We start from the raw sequence: 8,544 nt of genomic DNA on the forward strand, positions 1-8,544 counted from the left end.
TTGTCCACTTTCATGTTCCACTTTCTCACTGGGTACTTTTTCTAAGTTCTTAGAAGTTGTGAGAAGTAAAGAATAGAGGAATCCTAAAAGCCTTGGCTCTTTCTGAGAAGTGTATAGATAGATGCTGCCGTACGTTCCTCCCTTCCTTGCAGCAGCTACCTGAAAGGGAGGAGCCCCCTGTACCGTAAGCACATGATTTGCTTGACCCTATCAATCACGTCAGATGATTCACTTTCCTTACCCTGCCCCCTGCCTTGTATACAATAAATATCCGTTCTTCCAAGCATTCGGGGCCACTGCTGGACTCCACGTTGGTAGTAGTGGTGTCCCGGGCCCAGCTGAATTCTTCTCTCATCTCTGTGCCTTGTGTCTTTCTTTCCTGCGATCTATCACCTCCGCACACAAAAGAACACCCACTAGACCCAGAGGGGCTGGACCCTGCAACTATCATTGGAAAAAAAAAAAAAAATGGAACAGGGCCTCAGGAAGGGTAGGGCTGACGGGCAAGCAGCATTTGAGCTGTTCATTCCTCAGTGACCGTGAGAATCCCAAAAGTGATTTAGAAGTATATGTCCCCGTCAAACTTCTTTCAATCAATTTTCCTGCTAACTTAAGCAATAAACAAGTTAATGGAAAAGAAATTGAGTACCTTGAGAAGTTAAAGAGCTGACTATGCAGGTCAGATACAGGGACTCACACCTGTAATCCCAACATTTTGGAAGTCCAATGCAGGAGGATTGTTTGAGCCCAGGAGTTCAAGACAGCTTGGACAGTATAGTGAGACCCCATCTCTGCCAAAAATTTTAAAAAGTATCAGGGCAGCCGGGCGTGGTGGCTCAAGCCTGTAATCCCAGCACTTTGGGAGGCTGAGGTGGGTGAATCACGAGGTCAAGAGATCGAGACCATCCTGGTCAACATGGTGAAACCCCGTCTCTACCAAAAATACAAAAAATTAGCTGGGCATGGTGGCGCGTGCCTGTAATCCCAGCTACTTAGGAGGCTGAGGCAGGAGAATTGCCTGAACCCAGGAGGCGGAGGTTGCGGTGAGCCGAGATTGCACCATTGCACTCCAGCCTGGGCAACAAGAGTGAAACTCTGTCTCAAAAAAAAAAAAAAAAAAAAAAGTAGCAGGGCATGGTGGTTCGTGCCTATAGTTCCGGCTATTCAGGAGGCTGAGGTGGGAGGATTGCTTCAGCCGGGGAGATGGAGGTTGCAGTGAGCCTTGATCACACCACTGCACTCCAGCATTCCAGTCTGGGCAACAGAGCGAGATCTTGCTAAAAAAAAAAAAAAGCCAGGTGCGGTGGCTCAGGCCTGTAATCCCAGCGCTTGGGAAGGCTAAGGCGGGAGGATTACCTGAGGTCAAGAGTTAGAGATCAGCCTGACCAATGTGGTGAAACCCTGTCTCTACTAAAAATACAAAAATTAGGCAGGCATGGTGGCACGTGCGTGTAATCTCAGCTACTCAGGAGGCTGAGACAGGAGAATCGTTTGAACCTGGGAGGCGGAAGTTGAGGTGAGCTAAAATCACACCATTGCACTCCAGCCTGGGCAATAAGAGTGAAACTCGATCTCAAAAAAACAAAATCAAAAATTAGCCAGGCGTGGTGGGGCATGCCTGTAATCCCAGCTACTTAGGAGACTGAGGCAGGAGAATCACTTGAATCCCTGGGAGGTAGAGGTTGCAGTGAGCCGAGGTCACACCACGACACTCCAGCTTGGGCAGCCAGAGTGAAATTCCATCTCAAAAAAAAAAAAAAAAGTTAATTGTGTGTTTTCAGGAAAGAAACTGAAACCCAGAACCCAGGAAGCTCCAGGCATCTGGGGGACAAGGGACAAGAAGTGACGGATGCTGTCCCCAGGCACTGCCAGGGGAATAATGAAGCTCCTATCCTTTTTCATCCTTCAATTATTTGCCCCCATAGTCAGTTCCACGAAAGAGATGCTGTTTCACTTAACATGGTGCGGCAGAGACCATTGGTTGCTGTAGCAGAGTCTGTGCTCGCCTAATACTTCATGGACTTCCCAATGTTTCCCAGCCTACCTTTCAGTTAGGTTGGGGCCATGTGACTAATCCTGGCCAAAAGAGATGTGTGTCCTTTCCAAGATGAGACAGTTACAAGCTGGTGTGCCTCCTTGGTCCTTCTATTGCCCCATTGCCTATCCCTTGGAGGCTTTTCCAGGTGACCTAGCCATCCTGACCTCTACTGCTGGACTGCCAGCTCAGAAGGACAAGGTTCACAACCACCTATCACAGCGCTGGCACACTGCAGTGCTTGGCAAGTACGTGCTAAATAGAGAAGTTAATGCACAAATAATTCCTAAAACCCTGTGGCGCCCTTCACTTACCTGTGTGTCTCCTCAACCAGACCATGAGCTTCTGGAATACAGGAGCTGGGTCTCGCTCAACTTGATAGGCCTCGCGCCCAGCACTGCACTGGCACAGAGTGGCTCAAGCCTGTAATCCCAGCACTTTGGGAGGCCGAGGCGGGTGGATCACGAGGTCAAGAGATCGAGACCATCCTGGTCAACATGGTGAAACCCCGTCTCTACTAAAAATACAAAAAAATTAGCTGGGCATGGTGGCGCACGCCTGTAATCCCAGCTGCTCAGGAGGCTGAGGCAGGAGAATTGCCTGAACCCAGGAGGCGGAGGTTGCGGTGAGCCGAGATCGCGCCATTGCACTCCAGCCTGGGTAATAAGAGCGAAACTCCGTCTCAAAAAAAAAAACAAGGAGAAATTAGGAGAATTGGTTCACATGATTATGGAGACTGAGACACCCCACTATGGGCCAGCTGCAAGCTAGAGACCCTGGGATGCCAGTAGCAGCATGGCTCAGTCCAAGTCGGAAGACTTTGGAACCAGGGATGTCAATGGTGTAATTCTCAGTCCAAGGCCAAAGGCCTGAGAATACTTCCACTGGTTGGGGGGACCACTGGTGTAGATCCTGGAATCCCAAAGCCAGAGAGCCTGGGTTCTGATGTCCAAGGGCAGGAGAAGGAGAATGTCCCAGCTCCAGGAGAGACGGAAGGGGAGGAAATCCTTTTTCCCCTTTCTCATTTCACCAGGACCCCCAGTGATTGGATGGTGCCTGCCCCCATTGAGGGTGGAGGTTTCCCACTCAGTCCACTGACTCACACACCAGTCTCCTCTGGAAACACCCTCACAGACACACCCAGAAATAATGCTTGAGCAGTTCTCTAGGTATTCTTCAATGCAGCTATGTTGGCATTTGACTGCCTTGATGATGAAATGTTATATAATATAGGTGGAAAACAGGTCACACAAATGAGAAGCACATGACCCCTTTTGTGTGTTTTTTTTAAGTATGTAAATCAATAGAACTGGCAAGGTAAAGGTCTGGAAGGAAGGATGCACACCTACCTAGCTGTCACTTGAGAAGGAGAGAAGGAGAGTGGGATTATAAGGCAGGGCCACAGTGAGGAGTAAAGGAATGGGAGTCTAAGAAAGAGAGAGAGAGCGAGAGAGGTGAAACCCTGAAAAGGAGATCTATCTGATTACTTGATGTACTCACAGGGAACAGCCTTGTTAAGAAAAATTATCCGAAATTGAGAAATAAAATCAAGAGGACAATTGCCTGTCCTTTTCTGTTTTTGTTTTTGTTTTTTGAAATGGAGTCTTGCTCTGTTACCCAGGCTGGAGTGCAGTGGTGTGATCTTGGCTCACTGCAACCTCAGCCTCCTGGGTTCAAGCGATTCACCTGCCTCAGCCTCCTGAGTAGCTGGGATTGCAGGTGCACACCACCACACCCAGCTAATTTGTGCATTTTTAGTGGAGATGCGGTTTCACCATGTTGGCCAGGATGGTCTCGATCTCTTGACCTCAGGCGTGTCGGCCTCCCAAAGTGCTGGGATTACAGGCGTGCGCCCCTGCCCCCAGCCTGCCTGTCCTTTTGGGGAAGTCTTTTCTTTTCTTTGTTTTTTTGTTTTGTTTTGTTTTTTAAGACAAGAGTCTCACTGTGTAACCCAGGCTGGAGTGCAATGGTGCGATCTTGGCTTACTCCAACTCTGCCTCCTGGATTCAAGCGATCCTCCTGCCTCAGCCTCCCAAGTAACTGGGATTACAGGCACCTGCCATCACACCTGGCTAATTTTTGTATTTTTAGTGGAGACAGGGTTTCACCATGTTGGCCAGGCTGGCCTTGAACTCCTGATCTCAAATGACCCACCTGCCTTGGCCTCCCAAAGTGCTGGGAAGGATTTTTTTTTTTTTCTAGAACAGCATGCCATTGTTTATTAATAATAAAGGCCTCAGTTTCTGTAAAGTTCATGGAAATGACTTCTGTTCAGTTTTTTTTTTTAAGCAAATAAACGAAAGATGATAGTTTATTGCTCTGTAGGATGTTGGCTGGTTTCATATCTAACTCAACAATCATAACCCAACATTCTTTTATTAAATCGCCTACAAATCCCTGTCTCCTCAATTGTTCTTGGAACCAGCATGACCATCTGGCTGAGTCAAATACGATATTTGACTTGTGAACATTCTAATTTGTATGAATCGTGTTTTTAATTCGTTTGAAATCCCTCAAACGAATTAAGGGAGAGGCTGGAGGGAGAGGCCCATATGCCACCTCAGAACAGTGCCTAGAGCCCCAGTCCCTTCTCCATTTCACTCCAGCCTGGGCAACGGAGCGAAACTCCATCTCAAAAAATAAATAAATAAATGAAATAAACCAAACTGGAGAATTCAGGAGTGCCTCCTCTCTGATATCCGTGTCTCTGCTGGGAGCACGATGCATTTAAACTACACAGGTCGAATTCTTGGTTCAGAAACCCTAGCACAGTGTCACACCCCAAAGCGATGCAACCTCTTATTGAATAATCACTCTGGTTTAACGAATCATCCGCACTTCCTTGTGGCATACTTTGCAGGAGAATGGGACGGGACTGGTGAGTTTTCTTTTTTTTTTTTTTTTTTTGAGACGGAGTTTCGCTCTCATTACCCAGGCTGGAGTGCAATGGTGTGATCTCGGCTTACCGCAACCTCCATCTCAAGCAATTCTCCTGCCTCAGCCTCCTGAGTAGCTGGGATTACAGGCACGTGCCACCATGCCCAGCTAATTTTTTGTATTTTTAGTAGAGACGGGGTTTCACCATGTTGACCAGGATGGTCTCGATCTCTTGACCTCGTGATCCACCCGCCTCGGCCTCCCAAAGTGCTGGGATTACAGGCTTGAGCCACCGCGCCCGGCTGGGACTGGTGAGTTTTGACAGGGAATCGAAAGGGCCTCTGTGCAGCAGAGGACCAGGAGGACAGGCTGGGCTGGTATCCATTATTCTTTAGATTTCCAGTTTCCTCAAATTCAGCTCCTCCGGCTGGGCGCAGTGGCTCATGCCTGTAATCCCAACACTTTGGGAGGCCTAGGTGGGCAGATCACCTGAGGTCAGGAGTTTGAGACCAGCCTGACCAACATGGAGAAACCCCGTCTCTACTAAAAATACAAAAGTAGCCAGACGTGGTGGCAGATACCTGAAATCCCAGCTACTCAGAAGGCTGAGGCAGGAGAATTGCTTGAACCTGAATGGCGGAGGTTGCAGTGAGCCGAGATGGCGCCATTGCACTCCAGCCTGGGCAACAAAAGCGAGACTCCATCGCAAAAAAAAAATTAAACTCATCCTAGGTAAGGTCTTAGTGTACATCACAGAGCATGTCAGGCTTCCCCTAAAATGGGTGGGGCCAAGGGAGTTCAGGTGACTCCTCAGGCAGAACCCAAACCTGCAATCCTTTGTTTTCTAAAAAAAAACACTTGGAAAATTCAAGTCATCCAACCCGTTGGGGTAGGAAGGAGGGGAGCCCAGCCCAGCCATCAGCATCAGGAAGTGGCTATGCTGGGAAATTGGAGATGGGTCTGAAAGTGGGGACAGTGCTGCAGGCAGATGGTGACCCTCCCCGCACCTGCCCTTTGTAGAGTGTGCATTTGATACTGGAAGGAGGACAGGGATGCCTCTTTCACCTCCTTCACCTCCCAGTTCCTGAATGGCCTCAACTTCATCCTGATCCTCCGCTGTCACTGCGTCCCAAAGAATTTCCTGGTCACCAATGCAATGATGGTCCCTGAGCTGGACTCTGGGACCAGTCTGCAGGCTGAGCAGGCGCCAGTGGAGGCAGGGGCGTTGTTCTGAGATAGCAAGGGCGGGGCTGAGTGAGAAATGTGCTCTCTCCTGCTATTTAGCCAGGCGCCACGCATTTCAAGGTAGGGACGAGCCCTCCACTCCGTGCCCATAGCTGCGGGAGGCCCGGGCTGCCTGATCTGACCTCTGACTCCAGCTCCCCTCTGCTGCACATTTCCCCTTTCCGCTGCACCTTCTACATCAGCATCTAGCCCATACTGGGCTCTTTGTACCAGGGAAACTCATCTACCAGGTCAAGGCCCTGGAGGTCTGGGATCTTGGGGTGAGCAGAGAGGGCCAGGGGAGGCCTGAGATTTGGTCCAGAGCCCCTGCTCGCAGCAGGAGTGGGCTCTCTGCTCATTACAGTTGACATCGTTGGGACAGGTAGGCTGCCTGGAGCTGATCACCAAAGCGCTGGCAGCTGCCACCTACCACTCCCTCTACCTGTCCCACCAACTGGCTGACCTCAAGCTCCAGGACCTCACCCACTACTATACTCCAGATCTGGGCAGCCATAGAAAGGGGACACTCCCCTGGGGCCTGAGGGTTCCGAACCTCTCACCCTTGGCTGTACCCGTTGGTTTCTCCAACCTTCCTCCAGCCTCCTGCCCCAAACACACTGCTGCTGCCTCCAAGCCCTTCCTGCTTATACCTTCCATCTTTCCCAGCTGTGTGACCTTGGGCAAGTTATTTGACCTCTCTGTGCCTGCTTCTTCATCTGACAACGGAGGTAATAAGAGCACCTGTGGTATAGTTTATTATTTTTATTAAATGCAAAGCCCTAAGCACAAACACCAGTACACAGAAAGTGCTCTCTGAGCATTAGCTATTAAAATTATTATTCACCCCAGAAAGTCACCGTGTCCCCAGGTTTTTCCATGGTAATCTTCCTCATAGGAGAATTCTTTGGGGTGTAGCTGTGGCCTCTATGCCAATGGCCAGATCCTCTTGACATCTGGCCTCCTGTGGGTTCCCAGCTCCCGCCGCCAGCCTGCATAGTGGCCTCCAACACTGAGATTGATGACAGGGCCGCTGCCCATTAGCCTCCAGTGGCGCCCGGTTGCTCACCACATGCAATTTTGTCTCCCCTGCAGCAGCTCAGCCCCTCTGGAATCTGCCCCGATTTCCATTCTTCCGCCTCAGCACACCCTCGGCCTAGGGAGACAAGGCACCCCAATTTCTCCCTCTCTCCCAATTCAAACTCTGCCCCTGCTTCAAGCCCAACTTATGTCCCGCCTCCCCCTTGAAGTCCTCGGGGACTTCTCCTATATGAACATCTGCAGCAGGCGCTCTTCCTCAGCAGTGGGTCTGTATGCCCTCCTACGGCTGGGGGTGGAGGGCCCTTTGGGAACCAGTGGAGAGAAGGAACCAATCAGACGGTCCCAACACAGATGGGCCTGGTGTCTCATCCTTCCCTGTAGTTTGGAATCCAAATGCCTGCAGGCCAGTGAGCAGAGAAAAGCTAAGGAAGAAGAGTGGGCAGGGACTGTGGCCAGCGGGGACCTCATGTGTGTCTGATGGGGACAGTGGTGACCCAGCTATCACTGTGACCAGATCTTGAGATTTTTCAGCAGAAACCAGACGTCTTCTAATATTTAAATGTTGGCAAGTGATTCGACTTGAAAAACAAACAGAGAAACCTTGCCAGCTGATCAAACCACATCTGCAGATCAATCATGGCCCTCGGGCCTCAGTTTGCACACCCTGGTAAAGATCGCAGTCTCCCAGTTTGAAACTCGACTCTGCAGTTCACTCTGTGGTCGGCCACCTTCCTTCCTTGGCCTCAGTTTCCTCTTTTGTAAGCAGCTGGTCTCAGTGGCCCCTTCCAACCCACGCCCCTGTGCAGCGTTGGCTTCCAAGTGTTAGTCACCATGTGCTCCCAAATCCCCGGCTTTGGGACTGATATTGTTAACATCTACTACCCGGATGACACACGGTGAACAGGGACTTGGAGCTCCAGGCCTGGGTCACAGAGATCTTCCCAGAGGGTTTTCCAAGCCTAATGCTCTCAGGGGATGTGTCCACTGCCCCAGGGCAGCAGCCCCTTGGGTCTCAGCTCTGTTCTCTCTACCCTACTCCCATCTAGGGGTCCCCTCCACCCTGGGCCACTGTGCTGTGTTCAGTGTTTCACCATGATCATCTTCACCTGCTCAGCCCAACATGCTGCCATCAACAGTGGCCAGGTGAGCCAGTGCCAGACCCAGGGGACAAGAAGGATCATGGGAGGAGCAGAACTAGCAGCACTGGCAGCTCTGTACTGAGTTCTCGGGGTCGGTCTGAATTCAGTGCCTGGATGCCCAATATTCCTACTACCATGTGGCTTGCCCTGCCCACCGCCAAGAGCCAGACAAAACTAGCAGGCCCATTCCCTGAGGTCAATGCCACATGCCATGCCCTGGTGCTCCTCTGG

Source organism: Saimiri boliviensis, chromosome 17 (assembly GCF_048565385.1).
Source record: "Saimiri boliviensis isolate mSaiBol1 chromosome 17, mSaiBol1.pri, whole genome shotgun sequence".
Lineage (NCBI taxonomy): Eukaryota > Metazoa > Chordata > Mammalia > Primates > Cebidae > Saimiri > Saimiri boliviensis.